The 26,794-nt window shown below is 42.8% G+C and overlaps 1 long non-coding RNA gene across 7 annotated transcripts in view; it reads left to right on the forward strand.

Annotated features, from left to right (window-relative positions):
• Positions 1–26,794, forward strand: part of LOC108177991 (uncharacterized) — a 139,742-nt gene that overhangs the window by 3,880 nt on the left and 109,068 nt on the right. For 2 of the 7 annotated variants that reach the window (XR_016232516.1, XR_016232515.1), the window contains exon 2: positions 1,819–1,894. This is a non-coding gene — a long non-coding RNA (uncharacterized LOC108177991). Of the gene's footprint in view, positions 1–1,818; positions 1,895–2,315; positions 2,562–4,263; positions 5,388–12,025; positions 14,753–15,115; positions 15,458–26,794 lie in introns of those variants that run through there. The other 5 variants (XR_016232521.1, XR_016232517.1, XR_016232520.1 and 2 more) reach the window with 5 other exon arrangements.

Raw genomic sequence — 26,794 nt, forward strand, 5'->3', positions numbered from 1 at the left:
TTTAAATAAAATCAGACACCTTCATCAAGAGATGAGGTCTGTATGCAACTAGATAAATGGGAAAGGGAGATGAAGACTCAGAGGAGCCCAATCATTTGGGAGCAACAACAAGGCTAGCACGGGGAGGGCACAGAAACAAAGGGTTACAGTCCTTCTCTTGTCCTAAAATTGCTGTGCAACTCTTGACAAGTTATCTCCTCTCTGGGCTCAGTCTCTTTATCGATAGAGTGAGATCCTTGGGTTTACTGTTCTCTAGTACTCTCCCGGCTTTTCAGTTTGATGTTACATTCTACCAAGAGACTAAATTCATTTTTCCAAAGTATAGCATGCCAAAAAAAAAAAAAAAAAAAACTTGTGAAAATTCCATAATAATCAACCAAATTAACCCAAACCTTCTGGCTGCCTCTCCTCATTCCATGACCAAGTCCTAGTAGGATTTTTGCAATTATAGGCTGCACCTCTGGCACCTTCCATAGCCCCCGACAGTGTGCCACCCCTTCTTTGATTTCCTGTCTCTGGGCTTTCTTCATTCAGTTTCCTCCTCCGAACCTGAAAGAATCTCCCAGGTCCATCTTCACAAGTGCAGAGCCCACCTGTCTTGTTATAGGCATCTCTCAAGGAATCTTCCTTCCTTCCAAACGCCTCCATTGATAGAAAAATAATTTTTCTATCTCCTAAGAAAGGTATATATTTGAGTATTCTATTGCATTATAATTTTTCATTCGTTCGATCTCCCAAACGTCATATCCTTTACACCAGGATTCATGCCATGTTCATTTCTCCTCCCGATAGCCAAGGCGATATCTGACACTTATAACCAAATGTTGTCCAGGGAGTGAGTTACTGAGTGAGTGGATCCTTCATCTTGGCTAGAAAAGCAACTCGACTGATGCCCTCTTTCTGCAAGATTGATTGTGTTATCTCAGACTATGACTCTGCACAGGTACCAGAAGGAGCAAGAAGAGAGGTCTAATATTCGTCTTGTGTCACCAGGTGCCCTTTGAGCACTAACGTTGAGCATACTCACATTTATTAATTAATTGAGGATATGGTTCCACTATAAGAACAGACATGGGATTAAACTATGATTATTTGGCAGTGTTATATCAAATTTAAAATGTCTAAATTCCTAGAGTCCTCTTTTTCCAGGATAAACTAAGCACACATGACAGTTCTAACATTTGGTGCATCCTGTTGCACAGTTCTCCCCCCAAGGTGAAGTACCAATGTGGGATGCAAACTTGCCCTTTGGACGACAGGGACTCCAGGCCAACCAGATGAGCATCTGCCTTTGGAAAAGAGGAGAAAACCTGATTCAATAAATAGTGGTGGTGGGCTTTAGTAAATGCAGCATTAATGATAATAAAACAGTTTACGAAAGATTTGCCTCTTCTCTGTTCTTGACACCGCAATATATAACAAGAAACGATGTTTTTGATGTAAAAAAAAAAAAAAGACTACATCATCAGACTTACAAAGTGACTATTTTCTCCTTTTGTTGAGGACTAGGTCTTTTCTTTAGGAGAAAAAAAATGATGTTATACCTACTTTCTTCAGTGACTTTGGAAGAATCGAGCCAACGTGGATTTAGGCACAAAGTTTACACAGTTTTCAGAATCAGTAATAAATATGTTTTGGTCAGTCTGCTGGCTTGTGACCTTAAGTAAACCGAGGACCTAAAATGATATGTTAAACCAAAGGGGCTGGCATTTGCACCCTCATCTGAACATTACAAAGTCTGCGTCAGGCAGGTGGTATTTCTTGACCTGACTTGTGAAACACTGTAGGCTTGTTCATCTGGATATCTTTTTATTCCAGATCACCCACGTGGCTACAGCTTGTAACTTGAAGTGCTGAGATGGCTCGGGCTGCCGGAGCTGCTTCCTTTCAGCAGGTTTGTTAGGAACTTTCTCTCTGCCTATAATACATAGCAGTCAGGCAGGGAGAAAATAGTAACCTCTCAGGATTTCCTGAGCAGAAATATAAGCAGTTTGAATGGTTGTGACGGCATTCATAAATGCCAAGTAGGATTGTCCGTGTTTCTGTAGGTTTCCCATGGAGCTAAGGTCAAGACATAGCACTCAATCATAGAACAGCTCAGAGAGGATGTTCAGGCTCAGAGATAAGTGACTGGTTTCTAGTCCCAACTTTGTTAATAAAGATATGACCCTGGACAAGTCATTTCATCCCCCTGAACCTCTCTCATTCATTCACTTACTCATCTACCAGATGGAGACCCCACCACCACCACGTCCCTCTGTATCTCTAAGGCGTGTATCAAATAAAATAATGCTGATGTGGGCACTGTGCTGTAGCAGGTTGTGCTGCTGCTTTGGGATGTCCTGAGTTCAAGTCCTGCCTCTGCTTCTGATCCAGCTTCCTGCTGATGCACACCCTGAGATGCAACACGTGATGCCTCTAGTACCTGGGCCCCTGCTGTATAGTCTTGTCTGTTGTTGACATTTGGGGACTGAATCAGCAGATGGAAGATATGGCTCCCTCTCCCCCTCTACCTCTCTCATTCTGCCTTTCAAATAAATATAAATAAACTTGCCAAAAAATAAGTATAAAAGTACACTGAAAAGTGTACACACTATGGAAGTGTACAGAAGTATTGGTATCAGAGTTCATGATTTCTGACACTCTTTTCCCTACTCAGTGCTTCTAAGTTAACCCCAATGTTCTCAACTGGTCTGTCTGACCCTTAATTTGACCCTTAAATTGACAAGAATAAATCAAGTAAGCCAAAAACTGACCCAAATTCAATATATATTAAGCCTTGATTTCCCCAAGTAGAATGTGGATAGCTTTATAGCACACAGCTTTCAAGTGAGGATTACTAAACTGATGTCTAAATTCCCTGAGTGCTTTTCTTTAAGGAAAAAAGTGGGATGATGACTGAAACTCCAATTAAATTCTTTAAAGTACATGGCTTTGACATTTTATTCCTACCTCTGATTACGTTTAAAGGATTATGCTTGATCACCATGGCAGATGTAAGAAGCTACAGATTTGAATTTGTTTCCTTCCATTTTATGATGACTAATTGTTACAGTTCAAAAAATTATATAAATTACAATGTCTCCTATGGTGTGTGCCCCCACATAATCAAAATGCAAGTAACATTCATTGGGGTAAAGAATAAAGAAAATTAAGAATCACGGGCAGTTTATTTATCAGTAACTCACTGCTTAATATTTAGCTACGAGATGATAATCACTCACTGTTGGGTATTTGACTATATGATGATAATCTTTCATACTCACTTGACCTTTTAGAGAATGGGTATAGTGCCCAGAATGCTTCCTAACCCAGTCTTAAATCAGAGTCTGAATCAGAATTAGCAATGGTCCAGCATGATGTGTTCTTAGTCAAATAGGGTAACCATACATCCAAGTTGCTTCAGTGGTCCCAACTTATGCCTATTGTCATGGGATAATTATTAATAGCATTACCTTTCACTCTCAAAAGTGGCCCAATTTAGGTAGTTGAATTTTTTGTTTTACTATAGCACAAGATTTGTTCAAGTAAACCTTTCTTCAGTACCTATTAATACAGAAGGTGTATTTTGAAGTTGAGTAGGTGTTCAAAATGTGGATGAATTATTTTTAATTATTCTTTTATTATCTCACAAGCATTTCCAAGTACCTGGTGTAAAGCAGGTACTTGACTAAATACTAGAGATACAACAAGAAATGAGACATAGCCAAGGGGGTTGCTATAGGTTGATTGAACTTACAATTACCTACTCAGTTACTATAGAAATGATATCTGTAGGCCGGTGCTGCAGCTCACTAGGCTAATCCTCCACCTGCGGCGCCGGCACACCGGGTTCTAGTCCTGGTCGGGTCCCGGTTCTGTCCCAGTTGCTCCTCTTCCAGTCCAGCTCTCTGCTGTGGCCCAGGCGGGCAGTGGAGGAGGGCCCAGGTGCTTGGGCCCTGCACCCACATGGGAGACCAGGAGGAAGTGCCTGGCTCCTGGCTTCAGATCGGCACAGTGCACCAGCTGTAGCGGCCATTTGGGGGGTGAACCAACAGAAGGAAGACCTTTCTCTCTGTCTCTCTCTCTGTCTAACTCTACCCATCAAAAAAAAAATGATATCTGTGAATGATATCAAATTGAGCCAAATTATTATGAGCAGGGCTAGTGCTGTGGTGTACCAGCTAAAGCTGCTGCCCGCAGTGCTGGCATCCTGTATGGGCACCAGTTTGAGACCTGGCTGCTCACTTCCAATCCAACTCTCTGCTAATGTGCCTGAGAAAGCAGCAGAAGATGGCCCAAATCCTTGAGCCCCTGCACCCACGTGGAAGACCCAGAGGAAGCTCCAGGCTCCTGGCTTCGGATCAGCCTGGCTTCGGATCTGCCTGGCTTTGGCCATTGCAACCATTTGGGGAGTGAACCGGCAGATGGAAGACCTCTCTCTCGCTGCCTCTGCCTCTCTCTAACTCTGCTTTTCAAATAAATAAATAAATCTTTAAAAAATTGTTATGAGAGTCTATAGGAGTTGTACCCAGGTCTTTGGGGATGTAAGAGCAAAGAAGATTGGCTAAAAGAAATACTAGGTAAAATAAGACCTAAAAAGAAAGTAGGTGTTAGTTACGTGAAGAAATTTAGGGCCATAAGGAATACTCTAGGCAAAGGGAACAATGCATGTAAAGACAGAATTGTGTGATCATGGTAAGATCAGAAAGCTAAAAATAGTTAACTATGATCTGAACATAGAAAGTGGAGGTAAGAATAGATGACCTTATGAGGGAGGTGAAAAGAGAAATGGCAAAATTGAATGAATATAGGGAGGTGAAGACTGTTCAAGAAAGGAACAGAAAATAGCAGGAGGGCGCAGAGGAGAAGCAGGTGATCTATCCTGGACATTGATTTTACCCAAAGGACTCTTGATCAAGGGATAAGCCACCCAGATCCAGTGCACAGGGTGTTCTACGCAGTGGGATTGGCATTGCACTAGCTTGTTTCCTGCTCCTGGCCAGTCTTATCACCTGTGGGTCAACCTACATATATATGCACATACGTAACTTTTTTGAAGGTTTATCTATTTATCTGTTATGTATTTATTTGAAAGACAAGAGTGCCAGAGAGAAAAAGGGAGAGAGAGAGAGAGAGAGCAAGAGCTTCCATTCATTAGTTCACTCTCCAAGTGCCTGTAACAGCTGTGGCTGGGCCAGGCCAAAGCCAGGAACCTGGAACTCCATCTGGGTCTCCCATGTATGTATTAGGGAGCCTAGTACTTGGCCATTATCCACTGCCTTCCCAGGTGCATTCAGCAGGATGCTGGATAGTAAGTGAAGTAGCCAAGGCATGAATCAGCATGCATAAACAGAATATGGGATACAGGCATTCAAAGCAGAAGCTTAAACTGCTGTGCCACAATGCCCTCCTCCATATGTAGCTTTTTTTTTTTTTTTTTGACAGGCAGAGTGGACAGTGAGAGAGAGAGAGACAGAGAGAGAAAGGTCTTCCTTTGCCGTTGGTTCACCCTCCAATGGCCGCCACTGCCGGGGCGTTGCGGCCGGCACACCGCGCTGATCCGATGGCAGGAGCCAGGTACTTATCCTGGTCTCCCATGGGGTGCAGGGCCAAGCACTTGGGCCATCCTCCACTGCACTCCCTGGCCACAGCAGAGAGCTGGCCTGGAAGAGGGGCAACCGGGACAGAATCCGGTGCCCCGACCAGGACTAGAACCCGTTGTGCCGGCGCCGCAAGGCGGAGGATTAGCCTAGTGAGCCGCGGCGCCGGCCCCATATGTAGCTTTTAGAAACCCATTTAGTCTAGTTCTCAGATTGAACGGGTGAAGAAACTCCGGGCCTCTGGGCAAGGTCTGCCCCTGACAGAGTAATGGGTAGCTGTTCCTCCCCCAGTTACACCTCGATTTCTGGTTAGAAAATCCCAGCTCCAGCAGACGGACCGGCACAGCCTGAAAGCCTGAAGACATGAAGGATTAAATCAGAAGTAGAAAATGATGTCTAGCTCTCTTCTGGGGGTGGATTTGACCAGGCCCCAAGTGGACTGCATGGAAACAAGGGTCCACCATACAAGAATAACAGATAATCGCTCATTTGACGAAAGATAAGCAAAACAACACCACAACGGGGTCTGTTTCAAAGATACTGTGACAGGCAGAGTCCTCAGTTGTAAGATATAGATTGGACTCCAACAGCGTATATGGGAAATAAATTCATTAAAAAGATGATAAGTACCTTCCAGATTCTACATGGAGACTTCAGAGACCATATACCAGAAATGAAGCTTTTCACTGGTCCAGTGGTGATGCTGTCAGTGCAAACACTGACTATGGATAGTACCCGGACCAGCAACATCCCATCACTGGGTACCGCTTTTAAAGCTGTCATCACGCTGCCTCTTGTCCTTGGCGACAGCTAGTTCTTTTCTGCTTTCCTGAACCACTTGTCTTAATGCCTTGAGCAGCTACATCTGACTGGCAGCACCTACTCTATGCATCCTAACTGTTTGTGTCCTAATTACAAGGAAGACTGAAAAATTGTATTTCTAGCATTCTCAGTCTCTAAGTGGAAGGCAAGCTTTGCTTAATGGGAGATTTTTCAAACAAAAGAGGTCGAGTGGAGGAAGAAGTCGGGGGAAGATTCAGACACAGAAACCAGTGGAATGTGTGCATCCCGTATCACAGTGCCTGATTCAAGTCCTTGCTCTGCTTCTGAACCCAGCTTCCTGTTAATGGGTACTTTGGGAGGCAACAAAAGATGGCTCATATACTTAGGCCCCTGCCACTCATGTGGAGACCAGATGGACTTACTGGCTCCTGACTTCAGCCTGGCCCAGCCCTGGCTATTGCTGGCATTTAGGGAGTGAATCAGTGAATGCCAGAGCTCTCTTTCTGTTTCTCTGACTTTCAAATAAAATGATAATAAATAACTAACAATTTTAAAAAGAATGACAAATGTCCAATACACAACAGAAAAGGAGAAAACAGAACATTATCCCGGATCTAAAGGGAGAAAAATCTAGAAGGGATTCTCTGGAGGAATCTGAAGAAATTGATAAGAAGTTTTTGGCATTCTCTAAAAGCTTAAACACATTGCCTTTATTTGTTTAAAGATTTATTTTATTCATTTGAAGGCAGAGTTACAGAGAGAAAAGAAAGAGAGAGAGATCATCCATCGGCCCGTTCACTTCCCAAATGACCGCAATGACTGGGGCTGGGCCAGGCCAGCTTCATCCAGGTCTCCCAAGTGGATGCAGGGGCCCAAACACTTGGGCCATCTTCCACTGCTTTCCCAGGTGCATTAGCAGGGAGCTGTATCAGAAGTGCGCCAACCCGGACTTGAACAGGTGCTCATATGCAATGCTGGTGTCCGAGGCAGTAACTTTACCTGCAGCCCCAACATTGCCTTGTTTAAAACAAGAGCATAAATAATAAAGTGAAAGTCCAGAGCTGTAAGATAACAGGATAACTAAAATGGAAAGTGGATAGAAAGGAAAAAGTATTTTAGGAAATTTGAAGTACAACAGCAGAATTAATATCCACTCTGGGGGCAAGACCCAAAAGCAGGGATGATCTAATCTATAAGGTAGCAGATAAACCCAGGAGTCTCTCATAGACTGTAGAGCATCAAACACAAAATGACCTACATACGATAGGGGGTCAGGGATCCAAGCTCAGGATTTTTGCAGGCCCTGAGAAATAAAGCAGGATAATTAGGAGAAAACTATGGTGGAGGGCTTGTGAGAGACACTCTCCTGAGCCCAGAGTTGACCTGAGTGTGCAAGCCTAAAGGTCCACTGCGTTCAAAAGGATGCCAGAGACAAGCCATGCACGCCAGACACACCTGTGAAGCATTTGAAGCACAGGAGTAAAGCAAACAGGGGCAACAGACCCTTTGGACATCCAAGTGGCAAAACCAGTTTACAGAGAAAGGAGTAAAAGGGGCGGGCATTTAGCGCAGCAGTTAAGATGTCACTGGGGATGCCTGGATCCTGGGCGGGAGTGGTGGGGTTCAAGTCCTGGCTCTGCTCTCCATCCCAGCTTCCTGCTAATGTCCATCCTGGGAAGCAGCAGGTGATGGCTGGAGTTCTAGTTCTCTGCCATCCCTGTGGGACACAGATTGGGTTCAATTTCCTGTCTTCAGCCTAGCCCAGTCCCTGCTGTTGAGGGCATTTGGAAAGTGAATCAGTGGGTAGAAGATCTCTCTTTCTGTTTCTCTGCATTTCAAATAAATGAAAAATGAAATTGAAAAGCAAAATGAAAAATATTATTGGGCTCAGATCTTTCAACCAAAAGTAAACAAAGCAAAATCCATATAGATTTGGGAGAGAAAGGCTGTGAAGAAGTGATTTTGTTTTCTTTATGTGAAAGCAACAAGTTAAGTGTAGATAAGAGAAAGAAAGTACCTTAAGACTTTGCTTCTCAAAGAGTGGTCTGTGGACCTGAAGCATCAGTTGGCCCCATCAGACAGACAGAATTCTGCATTCAGCAGCCAGTGCGTGTTACATTCTGAGAAACACTGGTTTAAGATATTCTCTGTGTAGCGGCCTGCGTTGTGATGTAGTAGTGCCTACTGCAATGCCAGCATCCTATATGGACACCAGTTCTAGTCCCAGCTCCCTGCTAATGTGCCTGGGAAAGCAGTGGCAGAGGGCCCAAGTGCATGGGAGACCCGGATGAAGCTCCTGGCTCCTGGTTTTGGCTGTGGCTATGCAGGCCATTTGGGGAGTGAAGCAGTAGATGGAAGATCACTCTTGTTCTCCCTCTCTCTCTGTAACTCTGCCTTTCAAATTAAATACATACATCTTGGAAAGAAAAAAAAGACTGAGACTACAACGAAGAACTCAGGAATGGGGAAGTGACCCCCACCTTGTCAGGAGGTCCTTAAGGAACATGTTCTCCCATCGAGGTCATCTATGATCATGTGGGCAGGACGATGCCCCTGTAAGAAAAGAAAAAGTGGGTGCCCTGTCACAGCAGCATCCGGGAAAATGTTTCCCCTTTGTCTCTTTCGTTGCTCCTTTTTATCTGTTATGAGTCTCATCTTGCAGGTGGACATGAATTTCTGTCAAAGGACCTAGTTCTCATGTAAGGTTTAACATAGGTTTGAGAAACTCAATTAAGAGTGATTAGACCGGTTGCCCCTCTTCCAGGCCAGCTCTCTGCTGTGGCCAGGGAGTGCAATGGAGGATGTCCCAAGTGCTTGGGCCCTGCACCCCATGGGAGACCAGGAGAAGTACCTGGCTCCTGCCATCGGATCAGCGCGGTGTGCCGGCTGCGGTGTGCCGGCTGCAGCGCTCCGGCCGCAGTGGCCATTGGAGGGTGAACCAACGGCAAAGGAAGACCTTTCTCTCTGTCTCTCTCTCTCTCACTGTCCACTCTGCCTTTCAAAAAAAAAAAAAAGAGTGATTAGAATAATAAAATCAATACTAAAAATTGAGATACTATGTCTATGAAAATACTTCAAAGAAATAGAGCAAATTAAGAAATTTTCTTCAAGGAAAAAAGTATTCTTTCTTTTGAAATGTTTGTGCTTTTCAAGTTTTCTTGAATGAGCTGAATATTACAGATTATAAAGATAAACTTCTATTTTTAAATTGTTTTGTCTTCACAAGAATACCCAAGCAAGAAATCAAGTATGTTCTATTTTCCCTAAGTCTTCCTTTTGCAGCACTGTCTTTCCCATACTCTGCTAGGGTGCATCTATCCCATGCTCTCCCGCCGTGTCTTTGCTTACTAGATAATCCCATCTCCATGCCAAACGGCAGTGGGTACGAATCTTACAGTCCCTTAAAGCCAGTGCAGGTGACACCTTCCCCAAGAAGACCTCTCAAGCAGCTGGAACCATCACTACTCTAAGCCTCCTTCAGCTCCCCATGTCTTTCTTCAGGTCTTCAATACAGAGTAATACTAGTCGTGATTAGTACCAGTAACAGTAATAGTAGTAACACTCTAATGCCTTTGCTGTAATATGAGCTCTTCAAGGCCTTTGGTGTTTTGAAAATGTCTTGATCGCCAGGGGATTCCAATTCAATCCCATCGAGGTGGCATGTACCAATGCCATCTCACTGTTCCAGGTGATCAGTTTCAGTTCACAGTTGGTCATGGTGAAGAGACTGGGAGTCAAAGGGAGCACATAGACAAGTCTAGTACCTGCTAACGCTAACTGATGGAGTAAATAAAGGGGAGAGTGATCCAACATGGGAAGTGAGATACTCAGCAGACTCATAGAATGGCAGATGTCCTAAATAGCACTCTGGCCTCAGAATCAGCCCTAAAGGCATTCAGAGCTGGCTGAAAAGCTCATGAGAGTATTTCAGGCATGGAAAGCCAAGACACTCTGGCAAAAGATCTCTGCGAGTGAGATCCCAGTGGAAAGAACAGGTCTTCAAAGAAGGAGGTACCTTTCTCTGAAGGGAGGAGAGAACCTCCACTTTGACTATGACCTTGTCTAAACAAGATAAGAGTCAGAGAACTCAGAGGGCTTCCATAGCCTTGGAAACTCATGACTGGAGCATAGGGAGATTACTGATGCCATAGACAGGAGTGTCAATTGGTAAAGTCAACAACAGGAGTCACTGTGCACTTACTCCTCATGTAGGATCTCTATCCTTAATGTGCTGTACATTGAGATTTAATGCTATAACGAGTACTCAAACAATATATTTCACTTTGTGTTTCTATGGGGGTGCAAACTGTTGAAATCCTTACTTAATGCATACTAAACTGATCCTCTGTAAAAAAAAAAAAATAAAAAAAAAAATTATCAATTCCCAACTTGACTCTCACTGGGATTAAACATGACAATAGGTCTGCTCTGATTTCATCATCATTTAAAAAATCATCTATTATTTTTCACTTTATGTTTCTGTGTGGGAGCAAACTGTTGAAATCCCTACTTAATGTATACTAAGCTGATCTTCTGTATATTAAGATAATCGAAAATGAATCTTGATGTGAATGGAAGGGGAGAGGGAGTGGGAAAGGGGAGGGTTGTGGGTGGGAGGGACGGTATGGTTGGAAGCCATTGTAATCCATAAGTCGTACTTTGGAAATTTATATGCATTAAATAAAAGTTTAAAAAAAAAAAAAAAAGAAAATGTCTTGATCATAGTCAGTGTCACTAGGTGATTGTTAAATGAGTGACGAGTAATTTGTCTTGGGATCTGAGGCAGGTCCAAAAGACAGTAAATAGGAGCATCATACGAGTTCTCTTTTCTTTTGCTGGTTGTGTAGCATTTCTTTGCATTTGGCTAATATCACAAGCAGGAGGTTTAAATATTCATAGCTTTGTAGACTTGAAAAACAGTAATCTTGAGAAAATTCTTGCAGAGGTTGGCATTCAGATGCTGAGGGTTAAGCTGCTACTTGGGACACCTGCATCCCATATTAGTCAGAGTGCGTGGTTCATATCCTGGCTACCTCGCACTTCTGACCCAGCCGTGTGCCAATGCACCTGGAAGGCAGCAGGTGATGGCCCAAGGATTTGAGTTCCTGCCAATGGTGTGGGAGACCTGGGTAGAGGTCCTAACTCTTGGCTCCTGGCTGGATTCAGTGTGGCTTAGCCCCTGCTGTTGTGTGCATTTGGAGAGTGAACCAGCGGATGGAAATTCTCTCTCTGTCTCTCTGTGTCCCTCCCTCTCTCTCTGTCTCTGTGTCTTTCGAACAGACAAATTAATTTTTTAAAAAGTGTTTCTTTAAAAAAAAGAAAAACACCACAAGGACATGTTCTGTCTCTTTATTTAGATCAACTTACCATCCTACCTTGGGCTTCCTCAGCTCCAGAGGAACTGTTTGCTCTAAAATTAGAAGAAATAAGTTTGGATTAAGAACTCTCGAAGGCTCCTTCCAAATGGATCCTTCTGTAATCCGAAAATGACGACAAAGCCAAGTTTGGCTTTCAGGGACTTCAGTTGTTGTGTTTCAAATATTCTAATGTCAAAGTATCATAAATATTAATACCACTTGGCTATGTGCAATGTTCTCAGGCTGATTCCTTCCTAGTTCTCACATCATCTAGTGTCTGAAAGTGTGAATTTTTCTTTCTAGAACAACTTGCAGCCAAAGGCTTCCTCTCGGATCTGTTTGACTTCTCAAGCGGAGGCATGCCTTCTGCAGCCACAGCGTCCCTGGTTAACCTCTCTCCTAGCCCTGGGCCCTCATGACTCAGCAAGCCATGCTCATAAAGGAGCCCATCATCACAACGAGCACTCAGTTTCCTCACCATGTGTATCTCAGGCTCCAATTAAATGATCCGATTTTAATGCATTCAGTGGAAGTTGGATAATCTATTTAGGTACATAGTTAGAGTTTGCAAACTGTGAATGGTCCATAACATGTAATCAACCATAACACGTGACTAACATCACAAATATGAGAATTCCTATCAGTGATTATGGACATTCCCAGGGGGTTGTGCTTAGGAAGTATCAAGGCAGAACTGCTGTGTTAGACTGGTCAGCACGATGCAGGATCCAGTAATCAGCGCTGCTGCAAAGATACAGGAAGAGATGTTCTACTTTGTTCATTTACCCATAAGTGAGCACGCTGAACACATATTCATATATTCTCTCAGCTGTGCAAGCACAAATCATGTTTCTTTCTCCGTGGAGCCCTTCTAGATGTCCACCTCTATAGCCAGAAATATCTTTTCCCTCTGAATGCCCATAGCACATTTCCTATAACTCTTTCATTATGTCTTCATTTTTATTACATTGAGAAGTTTTTATTACATTTTTCTACCCTTTCGTGTTTTATAGACTCCATTAATACCCTAGACTAATCAAAATCAGAATACAAGGGATATCTGTACAGTTAGCTCTCTGCTCATGGCTTCCACATTCATGGATTCAACCAAGATGATGGAAGAAAAGTAAAAAAAAAAAAAAAGAGTGTCTGCTACTGAACATGTACAGACTTTTTTTGTCATTACTTCCTTAAATTATAGTAAAACAACTATACATAGCATTTATATTGTGTTGGGTGATATAAGTAATCTAGAGGTGATATAAAGTAAAGAATATGTGTAGGTTCTATTCAAATATTATACCATTTTATATAAGGAGCTTAAGCTTACATGGCTTTTGATATCTGTTGGAGGATCCTAGAACCAATTCTCTTTGGATAACAAAGGACAATTTTAATTATGAAAAACCTCATGGTTCATATGAGGAGCCAAAATGTCTGTGCAAAGAGCAAGAACCACATACTTTACTCACATGTCCCTCAAAGACAGTAGAATATGGTGGTTAAGAGACCAGGCACAAGCCTACTTGATTGCTTCAATTCATATCCCAGCTCTGCCACTTACAAGTGAGAGCTTCGGAAAGCCATTTAACCACTGCAAACTTAATGTATAAATGGGAATATGATAGCATGTTCCTCATAGACTTATTGTGAGTTTCATATAAATCCTAGAAGCACCTGGTAGTGCTACCATATGTCAGCTGTCATAGCTCCCTATGGAAACCTGTACCCAGGAGACACTTAATTAAATATATTGATAATGCCATTGATAGGAAGCACAACTCTATAGAAATTCTTACATTACAAATTACACAGAGTCTTTAGAGTAATTAACTGATTTGGGTTAATATGTCAAAGCCCTCTCTTGTCTACAATAGCACATGCATTATCTTATTTTTAGATTTTTGTAAAAGCTGGCCTCTTTCTTCCCTCAGTGCAAACTTTATTCAGGGACCGTGTAATTGTCAACAAGCAACAAGGCCAATGAATTTCTGAAGACTTCATTGGTCCAACAATGGCATGGCACAGGTTGAAAGTCCCTGAGGAGAAGAAATTTCATGGGTCATTTCCTGGTGACATGTGTCAGACTGGAATCCTAGAAGAAGCTTCAAATAACAGATATCATGTGATTACACAGGCTAGATGGGAGGGAGCTGCAGGCAGGAGTCTAGGCTAGTAAAGACGGATGAGAAATTAATTTATTTTCACTTTCTTTCTGTCTTCTTTTTATTTTGCTTCCTGAACTGCATCTTCATAAGCTATACTTATTTAAAGTTTAGGGAGTTGGAAAACCAAATGTACTATCTTCAAGCAAAAATTTGCATTAGTGAGGACAGTAGCTATGTTTGCAAAGATGACCATGATAATCAGTCCCTTACTCACCCCTGCATTCACCTTGGCAACATAGCTGTGTTATTCCTCCCTCAAAGGGATGGAGTCTACTAAGGGACTCTGTGAATCTGGGCCACACTTATGACTTGCCTTGGCCAATAGAAGAATATGGCAGAAGCGAGGTTTTGCAAATTGTGAGCCTAGGCCCCCAGAAGTATTGCAGTTTCTGCTCTTAACCTCACTTGTGAAAAAGCCTGACCTAGCCCACCGCATGCTGGGTTCACATGGCCTAGGTAACAGCACCAATGGGCTCCAAGCCAAGCCACCAATTGTCTGTAGCTGCATGAGTGCACCAGGGCCAGTTCATCGCAGTCTTCACCCAGGTGAACTCAGCCCCAGCTTGTTGACCAAGGAGATTGTGAGCTGATCAATGACCATTTTAGGCCACTGAATTTTTGGACTGGTTTGTTACGTAGCTAAGACTAATACACATAGTGCATGTCATTGAAAGAAAAATCTGCTACTAGTTCAGTGAAGGTATTTGGGCTGTTGAGAAGCTTCCTGGTCTGAAATGAAAGTAACCATTACAAGAGTTTGGGCACAAGTTCATCACAGAGAGAACGCATGTAATGGGTGGTCCCAAGGGACACAGTTTCCACCACAGAAGTATTGATTTTCTGGAGGGATGAGCTGTTTGTAATGAATAAATCTGGGTTTTTTTTTAAAAAATAATTCATTATGGGATTGGGCACTTGGCACAGTGCTTAAGACACCACGTGGGATGCCAGCATCCACATGGGAGTGCCTGGTTCAAGTCTTTTTTTTGTTGTTGTTTGGTTTTTTTTTTAACTTTTATTTAATGAATATAAATTTCCAAAGTACAGCTTATGGATTACAATGGCTTCCCCCCCATAACGTCCCTCCCACCTGAAACCCTCCCCTTTCCCACTCCCTCTTCCCTTCCATTCACATCAAGATTCATTTTCAATTCTCTTTATATACAGAAGATCAGTTTAGCATACATTAAGTAAATGGTTCAAGTCTTGATCTCTTCATTTCCAGTCCCAGCTTCCTGCTAACGTGCACCTTGGGAGAAAGCAGGTGAGGGCTCGAATACTTGAGTCCACGCCACCCACGTGGGAAATCTGGGTTCGGGCTCCTGGTTTCAGCCTGGCTCAGCCCTGGCTGTTGAATCTGGGGAGTGAACAGCAGATGGAAGCTCTGTCTGTGTCTGTCCTCTGGCTTCTTCTCTGGGTTTCTGTACCTTTTGTGTAAAATGAAAATAAATAAATACATTTTAGAAATTATTCATAATAATCTACACATTTATTGTCCATTTTATACTTTAATGAATACTTTCAACTACATCTTTGTCTCTCTTTTATAGTTTGGAATAAAAAATTGTTAGAGTTGACCAAGGCCGTGAATTGAGGTATTTTCTTTCTTTTTTTTTTAAGATTTATTTTTATTTATTTGAAAGAGAGTTACAGAGAGAGGTGGAGACAGAGAGAGAGAGAGGTCTTCCATTCACCAGTTCACTCCCCAATTGGCTACAACAGCCGGAGCTGAGCCGATCTGAAGTCAGGAGCCAGGAGCTTCTTCTAGGTCTCCTATGTGGGTGCAAGAGCCCAAAGACTTGGGCCATCTTCTACTGCTTTCCCAGACCACAGCAGAGAACTGGATCAGAAGAGGAGAATCCGGGACTAGAACTGGTGCCCATATCGGATGCCAGTGCTTCAGGCCAGGGCTTTAACCTGCTGTGCCACAGCGCCAGTCCCAAGGTATTTTCAAACTTGGCATCACACAATTAGAAATGATCAAGGGGCTAGAACCCCCACTTTCCTTGTTGCTTATTTTTAAATATTGAAGACCCAGTTAAGAGTTCATTTGAAGAAAGGTTCATGCAAATGTGTGAAATGACACCTCTAAAACTCAAGCAGTTCTCTCTCAGACAGAAACTAAAGTAATGTGTATATATAATTGCCCAGTTGTTGTCATGGTCACCATAAAACTAGAGATCCATGGTTAATTTTGGAGAGCGAAATGGCCGACATTTTGATGTTCTTCTAAATACCGTTATGTCCCGTTATTAAATTAAAACAATATCCTTCTTCCTTCAGTAACCCATAGCAAAAGAGAAAATTTGTCCTTAGAGCCCTCCAGGTATAGAAGTACTTCCAAGAGTTGCAAGTAACAGGAGGTGGATTGTAGCTTAAATTTTTAAAAATGTTTTTATTTTTAACTTGAGTGCTATGTAACATTGGCAGCTCCTGTCCCTAAAGTGCCAGAAGGGTGCTGATATGACTCCTGAGCTAGTTAAGAGGCTAGAGCATCTCACACCTAAGATCTCTGTGATGGAGTTTACAGCTCAGCTCAGGTCCTCCATCTCAAGGCAGTATTATTGTTTTTATTGACTCAGGGAAAACAAAAAGAAAAGCTTTGTTGCAATTGTTCCCCTTAACACTGAACTCCTTTGTTCCAGATTCTTGTGGAAAATAAGCTCTTCCCGGTTAGCCCAGCCCCTATAATTCATCAGTGCTTCCTGTGTGCAAACACTTGGCCACACTTGTCTATGGTGGAGCCTCCAAGGGTCTTGAACATCTTTGACCAAATGTCTTTTTGTGCAGGCCTTAGTAAGAGGAGTAAACAGTCTTGTACACATCCTAACATTAGAAGTGAGGTGGGAAGGGGCAGAAAAGGAAGTGAATTTTTACTGATCTTGAGGGTCGGCCAGGCACTGGGCTAGTGGTTTTGCACAAGTTACTTGTTTAATCCTCCGAACAACCAGAGACAGAGAAAGAAAGATGGCTTTATTTTCCCTATTTTACAAGCAGGTAAATCAGAGTTTAGAAAAGTTAACTTGTCCCAAGTTATATTCCCAAAATGCATTGGCTGACTCTGAAGCTGCCACCTTTCACACCAGGAGCCCCAAAGCTCCATTTCTTTACTGGAGCTAGAAGAGGGATGCATTCGTATTCATCACCCACTTACTCTGTGCCATGCCTGCAAATCCTCACTGCCTCAGGAAGGCCCCCAAGGACAGGCAGCAGGGCTACAGTTCAGCGGAGAAGTCACCAGTCTGGCCCCATGCCCTCACTACCCTCGTCTCCCCTGCACACACTTGGAAATAAAGGGATTTAGAAGACTTGCTTTCTTAGACCCTCTTTCTAGCTTGGAAAAATCTCCATGGAATCAGTCACAGAAATGATCACTTAAGTGATGCGCGTTAGAGATTTCTTTGAGCAACAGAGAACCCCTGTCTCCGTGAGTTTTATTTTTAAACTCTTTCTCTTTTTTCTCACGTGCATTCTTGGTATGAGTAGAAGGCGTTAGAACGGGGACCTTTGTTTATTTCCAGGGTGTTTCAGGCATAAGCAGGAACTGCTGGGAGAGCTTCCCCCACACAGGAGCGCCACAGACACCTCTCCAAAGGGGTGTGAGCAGAGTCTCACTCAGGCTTTTCTGAGAAGATAGCACCCCAGCAGGTGCAGCTGGAGGTGAGAGGGAGGGTGGTGGAGACAGCTAGGGAGAGCAGAAGCTGCCATTCTAGTGGAGAGCGCCACTGAGGTTGTGATGATGGGCAGACAGGATCCTTCCAGGCCTCGGGTGCCACGGCTCTGCATGGAAGCACTTGGGCTGACAGGAAGCTAAGGAACCCATAATGTGGCCTGCGTGGGATCACTTCACTTCATTCATGGCTTACCTGTCCTTGAGAGCTAGATGCAGAAATGAGCGTCTTGCAGCCTCTTCCTGGCCCACAGATTGTCTTGCACCAGTCTCGTCTACCTTGGGCATGAGGCATCTATGAATTAGCTATCTCGTAGATGATCTGATTCAAATTCCAATCTCAGGAGCTGGATAGATTTCCCTCTTGATGCAAAATCGTATTTCTTGAGAATGTGCAAAAAAAAAAAAAAAGAGCAACTGGAAAGCACCTAGAATTAGACAAAAATGGCTATGGGAGATTACCAACTCATTACTGGGAAAGGAGGTGGCTCCCTCTCACAATCAATTGCTTGACTTAGATTTAAGAACTCACTGTCAAGGAGACTACAGACAGCTCTTAATCCCAGCCCTTCCCACTAGTCTCCATTCTTGCAGTCTGAGAGTCTTGTTTGAGTCACAGCCAGCTAAGGGGCATAGCTGGACAAGGACCACTGGTCTTAGGCTGGAAGGCATTTTCATTCAATCTGTTGATTAGATTCTAGTCCATTGTCCTGCCAGGTCCAGGAATCCCTGACAACCAGTTTTTCCCTTTTGGCTTCAACTTTTCAGGCAACTGGCAACATCGCTTCTATGCCACAGCTTGCTTTAACCTTGGACAGAAATTAATTAGAAAGTTGTACCCTAATCGATGTCCTTATAAATGAGTAAATAATGCCTTTCGATGATTCATTTGTACAAGGCTTTATAAGGGGAGAATTTTCTCCTCTTAAAAACCAATCAGAATTGTTGGTTGCAAACAATAGAAATAGATTCTGGGGCTGGCATTGTGGTGCAGCAAGCTAGGTTGCCACCTGCAATAATGATATCCCATGTTGGAATATCAGTTTGAGTCCCAGCTGGTCTGCTGTAGTCCAGCTCCCTGCTAATGTGCCTGGGAAAGCAGTGGAGAATGCCCAAAATACCTGGACCCCTGCTACCCACATGGGACACCTGGATGGAGTTCCAGCCTCCAAGATTCAACCTGGACCAGCCCTGGCTTTTTTGGTCATTTAAGGAGTGAACCACTGGATAGAAGATTTCTCTCTCTCTCTCTCTCTCTCTCTCTCTCTCTCTCTCCCTCTCTCCCTCTTCCCCCAACCCTTCAAATACATAAATAATTCTTTTAACAAAACTGAAAATAAGTGGATCCTGGTTTTCTCCTATGAAAGAGGACTGTGTTGAATTGATCTAGAGCTCACTTAGGAAGCTGAAAGGAAGAGCTTGGACCAGAGGCGGGCTCTACACTCAATCTCCTTAGTCAAGAACAAGACTTTCCACGTGTGGGACTCTGATCTGCCTGAACTGCAAGCATTCCTCCACATGCACCTACTTTACTAGAGTCAGAATCCTGGGAGCAGGTGTGAGATGGGCCGAGCTCAAGTCATGTGGCTTAGACTCGGCAAATTTGAAATACAACTCTACTCTTCTTCTAAAGGGTTAACGTAGAGACTTTGTCAATGAACTTTGAGTACATCGTCTTGTACCCTAATAATGTCTTACACAGGCTCTGAAGACTGTTTTAGAAAGATGAAGAAATGAATTCTGCACCAGATCCAGTAGTACCCTCCAGCTTTTTAATGCCACATATAGCTTTATATTTCTACTACCTGCACAAAAACATACCGGGATCACTTAATGAACTTTTAAATTGGCCCTTTAAAATAGTAATGCAATCAGGCTCCTCATTTGATCCATGCACAAAAATCTGCAGACAGGCTGAAAGAGAAAATGTGAATCACAGTTTAAATAGATGCTTTTCAACAGATCCCCAAGAAAAACACATGTATTAATTGGCACATACTTTAGGGCATGTTATATACTTAAGTGGAAGAAAGAGAACAGAGTATCATTGCACCAGAGACAATAAAGATTTGAACTCTGAACCCAGAAACAAAATGTACCCTGTTTCCAGAAATGCCTAGCTTTGAGAACAATGAATTAGGAACTTAGAGAAAGACTCTGAGGGCCTGATCAGGCTGGAGAAATGATCTCTGGATTTATGTAACAAGAAGGTTCTTGTCTATGTGGTATATAAGAACTAGACCACAGTCATAGTTCTGTGGGGGAAAACCTTTTGACATAATATGTATAGGGAGAGCTAGTAGACACAGAGCTAAGACACATTTAGAAGTTTTAGTAATACCATTCTATTCTTATATGGCCAGAACTCAAGAATAAGATTTAGGCTGAGGGTAAAAAAGGCAAGTTTCTTGGTGTGTGTGCTATGCCACTACGTGCTATTTAGACAGTAACAATGGCTTCCAATCATGGAGGAGATGACATTTGAAGGGACAACATCAACAATGGTATGGATTTAATTAAGTACTTTCTCTTTTTGTGTTGTTTTATGATAAATTAATGTTTCCATTGACTAAAAGATAAAAAAATAGTGCTTAGAATAAAGATCTGTGATTCTGGCCTTCCTGTACCTTCTTGGGCTTTATTGCCACTCCCCTCTCCCTGGGTTGTTTTTTGCATATAGGTCTTGTTGGATTTCAGGCATAAAGAGAAAAGATTGTGTCTCCTGCTTCTCCTTTTTCACTTACCTAGGACATAGTGTATTCTCAGTATATGTATGCTGGATGAATCAATCATGAGACAGAATGAAGACATAAGGCTCCTACTTTAGACAAGGTTGTATGAACTTGAGAAGTAAATTCATCTCTCTGGAGCTTCCTTGTAAAAAGAAGGAGTGAAGTGTCGGCTACAGAGCACGTGGTAAATAGGTATCTATTTGTATACCTACCTGACCGAATTCTCTGCATTCCAAGTCTGGTTACTCTTTGGCCAGTTGGTGCGCTTCTAGTATGGGCAGGTCCCTGCCTGATGGAGAAGACACAGCATTTTGGAGTGTCTGTGTATTTGATCACCAGAGGCCCTTCTCATTATAGGTTGCTGTATCTGCACTGTTTTCTAGAATGAAGAAGGAAATAACTGGTGAAAACACAACATTAAGAGAATGCAGAACAAGTGAGAGAATCATTGCCTGTCCTTTCATACAAGTATCATCTTACCTCCAAGCAGATCCCTAAAAAATCATGTTTATCAATGTGCAGCTAACACAGAGAGGAGATTGTAGTATTCCTTGGACTTCCACATGTGGGCTGGCAGAGCTGATGTGCTGACTTGTTGTAGGTACAGCTTCCCGCATCCCACCCTAAGAGATGATTCATGATCTTGAAATGGGGCTTGGGACGAATATTTATGCTCAAAAACTTTCCAAGATGATTCTGACATGAATCCAGGATTGGAAAGCACTGTTTTTGACGGCTGAATCAGTCCAAAAGTGTCTGAACAGGGTGAAACAAATAAAACAAAATGTCAGAGACAAATGTAAATTCCTCAGCTTCACAATAACAAGAACTGGAAAAACCTGGGCTGCCAGCAGCATGTGTAATAAAGCTGCAGGAATCAGTTGTCTGTAAGCTCAGGGTGATTCTTACCCAAGCAGCTATGAAGGTGCTAGGCTTCATACAATTTCCAGAGCGCAACGGACCCACCTTCCCTATTCTGAACTCTCCAAAGACACCTCAGTATAGTCTTGATTTAACGGTAGCAATCATTACTTTTGGTAATGATATCTAGTAGTGTTTAAAATATTCATGCAGCATTGCATTTACAAGTTTTCTGTGTTCAACATTTGATTTACCTCTAATACAGACTTTAGTTTGATTGTGTTGATGGAATACAGCCTGTTAACAGACACACAACTCAAACCTAGATCTGTCATGCCCCAAGTCCCATGTTGCATTTGTCTGTTAGGAGAACTTACAGGCTAGGAAAGCAAGACCATGGTCATCAAAAAAGCTAGCACTCCTTATGTGTTTTTTCCAGAGGCTTGCTGGGTTTCATCAGAGTAGAGATGACATATTGGTCATAGAAGCTGCCTCAGAAAGCAGGACCCGACCCATTGAAAAGTTACAGAAAGAAAGACCTTGGCCCATACCTGGGCCCCAGATATTTCTTTTTTTTTTTTTATCTTTTATTTAATGAATATAAATTTCCAAAGTACGACTCATGTGTTACAATGGCTTCCCCCCCCATACCGTCCCTCCCACCCACAACCCTCCCCTTTCCCACTCCCTCTCTCCTTCCATTCACATCAAGATTCATTTTCGATTATCTTAATATACAGAAGATCAGCTTAGTATACCTTAAGTAAGTATTTCAACAGTTTGCTCCCACACAGAAACATAAAGTGAAAAATAATAGATGATTTTTTTTTAAATGATGATGAAATCAGATCAGACCTATTGTCATGTTTAATCCCAGTGAGAGTCAAGTTGGGAATTGATAATTTCTTTCTTTCTTTTTTTTTTTTTTTTTTTTACAGAAGATCAGTTTAGTGTACATTAAGTAAAGATTTCAGTCGTTTGCACCCCCATAGAAACACAAAGTGAAATATACTGTTTGAGTACTCATTATAGCATTAAGCCTCAGTGTACAGCACGTTAAGGACAGAGATCCTACATGAGGAGTAAGTGCACAGTGACTCCTGTTGTTGACTTTACCAATTGACACTCCTGTTTATGGCATCAGTAATCTCCCTATGCACCAGTTATGAGTTTCCAAGGCTATGGAAGCCCCTTGAGTTCTCCGACTCTTATCTTGTTTAGACAAGGTCATAGTCAAAGTGGAGGTTCTCTCCTCCCTTCAGAGAAAGGCACCTCCCTCTTTGAAGACCTGTTCTTTCCACTGGGATCTCACTCACAGAGATCTTTTTGCCAGAGTGTCTTGGCTTTCCATGCCTGAAATACTCTCATGGGCTTTTCAGCCAGATCCGAGTGCCTTTAGGGCTGATTGGCCCCAGATATTTCTTAACAGTCCTCTAAAGATGGAGGAAGCTGTCTTCAGACGGAGTCTGGAATACCATGTATCGGGACTGCGTGGGGAGGAAGGAGGTTAGGGGCAGTAACCTCAGAGGCACTAGGAGGGACGCAGAGTAACAGTGATATGGAATCTTGTCTTCTAGTGACCAGGGCTATTGGGAGAGTAAGTGCCAAGAAGGGTCATGGAGGAGAATTGTGGCTCAGGCCTGGGGAACTCCCACTCTGCGTGCAAGTGCTCCACAGCCTCATCCTTTTGCCCTCTGAGCTGTCATAGAGAACAGTGCCTCAGCCTGAGCACAACGTTGGGAGCAGCCTGATATCCTTTATGCTTTCAGACCATAGCCTCTCCCCTCTGGCTGCTATTTGGTGAGCTCTGATATCATCTGAGAACCACACATTGCCAGAGCTTAGCACATATCTAAAGGGCACTTAGAGATCATTTGATCCAACGTGGCCACTTAGAAAGAGGGAACAGACAGTGTAATATAGGTATATATATGTATGTATTAGTCATATATATATGACTTTAATCACAAACATCATTAACTAATGGAGTTGGAAGAGAAGCTCAGACTGTGCCCCATTTGGCCATGCTGCTTGGGTTTCCGGAGAAGAGGAGTAACTGCCTAGGTTCACAAAGTGAGGCATGCCTGTCAGTCCCATGCATTACCTCCCGATTTCCATGCAGAACTGTTTTTTCTGTCTGTTCCACTAGGGAAAGCACCCTTTGCTTTGGGGTACAGAGAGGCCAGAGCTGGGGTCATAGAGAGCCAGCCCTGCCCTACATGGTGCTACCTTGTCTGAGGGCTGGTGTCACAAGCATGTGCAGCCTCGGCCCTCAGTAAAGAATTCTCCAAGTGTACAGAAAAATGTAGGTAAGTCTATCAGCTACAGCTCACACCACTGAGCTCTGAAAAGGAACGTAGTAAACATTCTTTGGGATAATTCTACCTGTTGATGGCTTTCTGGGTTATTTCCACATATATATTTCTGTGTTTGGTTCCAGAGTTAGTATTATAGGTAAAAAGTGGAATTTAGCATAGAATTTATCATTGCAGTAGGGGAGAAATTTAATGGTGTGAAGAGGGAAGCAATATTTGACAATTCTCTTTCTGCCTTCTCCCTCCCTCCCCCCTCCCTCCCTCCTGAACTCCCTCCATGTGTCTTTGCCTTTCTGCCTTTCCTCCTGAATTTTCCAACTCCAGGCTGCAGGGGCTCATCATTTGAAGAATGAACGTTTTCACTGGAAGAGCTAACACATACAGCTTTAACTGAAGGATGCTCTGCTCCGCCTTTCAGTGTCTTAGCCCATCTCAGAACACAACTGGGCCATCACACACTGTTTCATTGCGAAAGTCTATACACAAAGTCACTGAAAAATATCTCTTCAATCTAGTAGACTCATTTGTTCTGAAGTTATTATCTCTGCAAGACCTAGCATTTGCAGTAACAAATACCAGAAGTTACCAAATACCTATTCTGTCTTTTTCAAAAATTCTTCTAAGGGATTGCTCGCCACTCTTTGAGAAATTTTCCTTTCTCCATTGGAATTTTCCATACAGTACTGTATCTCAAAGGTGGATTTTTCTAGAGAGGAAATGTGAATGCCCCATCTACAGGCCTTGTAAAAGATCATGACTACCTTATTTAGTAGGGAAAAAAGAAGCTTCAAAACCAGAAGAACCCACTCTTCAACATCTAATTGCCCTAGGAAAAGACTTTCTAGAATAAGGATGAGCTTCAACAAATGCACTCAAAAGGAAAGAGGACTGGAGGAGGGAGGGAGGGAAAGCTGGGGAGGAAGGGAGGATGAAGAGGAAGGAGGAAGAGAGGAAGGCATATGAGGAAGGAGGGAGAGAGAGAGAAAGGGAGAGAGATTGGGAACAAGTGACTTCACCTCCTGAGAGAATGGAATGAAACAGCAGAGTCTTTGGAATCAAAGACACAGGCTCATCTCCTGTTTCCATTCTTTATAATGTAGTCTTCCAGGTCTACCTTTTACAAGCTTGTGAATTTGAGCAATTGACTTAGCCTGCCTGTATGTCACATGGGGACAGTGTTGCTACATATGTCATTAGTTCATCATGAGCAATAAATTAATTACTGGATCTAAAGCATGAGTTGGCTTTCCTCACAATGGAAGAGCTAAAGCATACGTCTTGAGGCTGGAGTGAAGTGAGATTGTGGGTGTCCTATTTGGGGTTGGCTATGAAGGAGCAAGGGACAGAAGGAACTCAAGGCAGGCCTGACTCACCTACTGAGGGCTTTGGGAGCATCAGGCTAATTGAGAATGCATCAGAAAGCTGGGATTTCTAATTCCCAAATGAAGAAATGCAGTTCACAACTGAAAGTAGGGGAAGAGGTCAAACATTGTCATGGAAATTCAACCATAGAAAATGAGCAGAATTCAGAAAAGCATCAACTTGAAAAACAGGAGATCTTGACTTTGTCTCAGTGTGCTGGGAACTTGCTTTTGACCACGGGCAGGTAGTTTGCTCAACTGTCCTGTTGCTTAATAAAGGAAGGGTGTCTAGGGGGCTGGATTTTTTTCCTCCAGCTCTGGTATTCACTGATTTCTGAATTGTGAACATTCTCCCTAGTACTTGTAGGGAGAGAAGATTATGCTGCAATGTAATAAAAATAAAAAGGAAAGAGAGAAAATGCTTATGATTTAATGGAGCTGGTGAACTGTGCGCCATTTCTAGCAATCCCTGGCAAATGTTTTCTAACAGTAGCAGCTTGCTTACTCTTTATGGAATATTTGTAGAAAAGGAGGTACAGATTGTAAGCAGGAAGACACCATCTTCCTGTCTTCCTGACGGGAATATCTGTGAGGAAGATGTTGAATATTTTTGAATGTCTGATAAGAAAGGGAAAAGGGGAAATGGCATTTGATGTTAAGTTTTCCCATTCAATAAACATATGTCCCATGCATATGATGAGCTGAGCACCCAACCCAAAGTGAATTCCACTTGATTTGGATCCTCAAGATGTTGCAGTCTCGTGTCAAAGACAGACACATAGTGAAAATGTTCACTTTACATTCATTAATGAAAGAAGAGCTGGAGAGAGGAGAGCTGTATCCAACTGGAAGAATTAGGAAATACAGGGTGACATATAAGCTGACCCCTAAAAGATGAGTGATGTTTTGGTAAATGGGGGGGTGGGGAAAGGGACATTCCAGGTCGAGTTGATGACATGAATAAAGGACTGTAACTGGGAAAGCTGGGGTATTTTTAGGACTCAGAGATAGGCCATGTTATTGAAACAGAAGCAAGAAGAGGCTCAGAGAAGTGACCAGAGGGTGGGATTTTGCTTCTTTCTTTTCTTAATTCACTTTGCTCATAATTTACTCTCTTTATTGCTCTGATTAGAGAATTTTATACAATATTCATTTGGGAACCCCAAGTCTGTAAGTAACATGCACTGGAGGATGCTATCAGTACTCAGTAGTCCAGCAAGAGGTGATCTGCAGGGAAGGCACACAGAGCCACATGGAACTGACAACGTGCTTGAGAAATGGATCTTGGTTTCCATTCTTTGGCTTATTAGTATTAGTAAGGAGCCCATTGAAGGGGCCAGAGTGACAGACTGGAGACTCAGTGATTGGAGTGGGAGACTTGGATAAGTTCATTTTGTATCTTCCAGATTGTACTAGATGAGTGGCCCGGGGTGACCTAAGAAAATTTTCCAAAATAAAGATTCTATGGTCACATAGTCAAAGCTCATCTGGCCCTGATAAAAAACAAACTCTGTAACCTTAATTCCAGTAAACTGACCTTTTTGAGTCTTAACTTCTTCAGAAGACTGTGGCCATGTTACAGTGCCTGAGTCACTCTGGGAAGCTTACAGTGGGGCTATGAGGCCACAGGAGCTGACCTCAGGCTCTATAGCACTTCATGTAGGCCTGCTTGCCTCATTCCCAGAGCAGTGATAGTGTCATAGGCTTGCATGAGCTTGAAATGAAGTCATGGGTATGGAATAAAAACTACAGCAAACTAGAAAAATGGGGTGATATGTAACTACTGAAAAATTGGGCATTGTTTGTGGGTGGGTGTTTGACTCAGCTGTTAAGCTTCCACTTGGGATGCCCACATCTCTTATCTGAGTGCCTGGATTTGAATCTCAGTTCCACATCCAATTTCAGCTTCCTCCTGATGCACACCCCCAGGAAGCATCAAATAATGGTCCTTGCCACCCATAGGGG

Source organism: Oryctolagus cuniculus, chromosome 4 (genome assembly GCF_051225735.1).
Source record: "Oryctolagus cuniculus isolate XC-2025 breed Fujian yellow rabbit chromosome 4, ASM5122573v1, whole genome shotgun sequence".
Taxonomy (NCBI): Eukaryota; Metazoa; Chordata; class Mammalia; order Lagomorpha; family Leporidae; genus Oryctolagus; species Oryctolagus cuniculus.